Below are 1,915 nucleotides of genomic sequence, written 5' to 3' on the forward strand. Positions count from 1 at the left end.
CCTGGGGCTGGGGGCAGAGGGGGGACGAGGCCAGGACCTGTTGGTGGGGCGGACCCTGGCCAGGGCAGGCCAGTCTACAAATCCCCCCTCTTCCCCCAGACCTGTAGCCATCTTGGGGCACTGGGGGGCTCTGTGGGGGAGAGACCTGGGGTGGAGGGGGCCGACGTGGGCGGGAAGATGAGACAAACAGAGTCACCTAGTCTTGCAGAGGCAGAGACAGGCCAGTGGAGTCCACCCACCCACTCAGGAATCCACCCACCCACCCATCCATCCATTCACCCACCCCTTCACCCACCCACTCATCTATCCACCCACCCAGTCACCCATCCATCCATCCGGCCATCCATCCATCCACCCATCCATTCACTCAGATATTCACGCCCTGAATACCTACTGCTCACAGGTCCTGCCCTGCGTAGTGCTGGGGACACAGAGGTGACCAGCACAGCCCAGCCTGCCCTCCCTTGGCTCCCAGGCCAGGGGCAGAGGAACAACGAACTAACATTTCTGCTTAGAGAGCCCATACAAATAAACTTAAAAATAAACTAACAAATCCAGAATGATCGGTTGTGGCCAGTGCTACGAAGGACCAAATAGGTGGTACAAACTTCAGGATATTGGGGTGAGGGCTACAAAGGGGGAGGCGTTTGTGTTCAGGCCTGGAGGATGAAGAGGCAGACAGAAGACTGCCAGAGACAGACAGAGCTATAGAAAGGAATAGAGAAAGAGAACGAGATAGGGACATAACAACAAGAAAATGACCAGCGACTCAATTCGATAATGGGCAAAGGACTTGAACAGACACTTCTCCGAAGAAGAGGTACCAGTTACCAATAAGCACATGGAGCGCTGCTCTGCACCATTATCATCAGGGAAATGCAGACCATAGCCACTGAGAGACCACACCCACCGGGATGGCTGGCATCAAACAACCAGAAAATAGGTGTTGGCGAGAGTGTGGAGAAATCGGAACCCTTGCACACTGCCAGTGGAGGTGTCAAAGGGTGCAGCCCCTGTGGGGGGCAGTTGGCACTGCCTCATGAGCTAACACGGGGTTATCAGACGAGCCAGCAGTTCCACTTCTAGGCATGTCCTCCAAAGAATTGAAAACAGGTGTCATGGCCGGGCACCTGTAATCCCAGCCCTTTGGGAAGTGGAGACAAGAGGATTGCTTGAGCCCAGGGGTTCAAGACCAGCCTGGGGAAACTTCGCAAGACCTTGTCTCTACAATAAATTAAAAAAATTAGCCGAGCATCATGGAAGTTGCCTGAGCAACGTAGCAAGAACTCATCTCTACAATAAGTCAAAACATTAGCCAAGGTGTGGTGGCACACACCTGTAGTCCCAGCTACTTGGGAGGTTGAGGTGGAAGGATTGCCTGAATCCAGCAAGTGGCGGCTTCAGTAGCTGTGAGCATGCCACTGCACTCCAGCCTGGGCGACAGAGTGAGACTCTGACTCAAAAAAAATTAGAAAAAACAATTAGCCTGGGGCACTTCTCATCAACAAGGATACCTGCATAATGAACATTTGTATACCTAACCCTAAATTGTACCCCATCTTTAAAATTAAAACTTTAAAAAAAGGATATTACCCATGAAAAAGAAAATAAATTAGCCTGGCACAATGACATGCGCCTGTGGTCTCAGCTACTCAGGAGGCTGAGGCGAAGGATGGTCTGATCCCAGGAGGTCAAGGCTGGGGTGAGCCATGATCAAGCTGCTGCACTCCAGTCTGAGTGAGAGTGAGACTCTGACTTAAATAAAAATAAAAAATGTTAAAAATAGACAGGAGGCTGAGGCAGGAGGGTCACTTGAGTCCAGGAGTTTGAGGCTTCAGTGATCAGGCCACAATCAGTTCATGCACTCCAGCCTGGGTCACAGAGTGAGACCCTGACTCAAAAAAAAAAAAAAAAA

General features: G+C 51.3%; 1 protein-coding gene across 1 annotated transcript in view; it reads right to left on the minus strand.

The window, feature by feature from the left end:
* Positions 1–1,915, minus strand: part of LOC103251209 (neuronal PAS domain-containing protein 1-like) — a gene marked incomplete at both ends in the record, with an annotated part of 17,281 nt that overhangs the window by 9,334 nt on the left and 6,032 nt on the right. The window lies entirely within an intron of this gene.

This window comes from Carlito syrichta, unplaced genomic scaffold (assembly GCF_000164805.1).
Source record: "Carlito syrichta isolate Samal-C Ts95f unplaced genomic scaffold, Tarsius_syrichta-2.0.1 Scaffold136986, whole genome shotgun sequence".
Classification (NCBI taxonomy): Eukaryota; Metazoa; Chordata; class Mammalia; order Primates; family Tarsiidae; genus Carlito; species Carlito syrichta.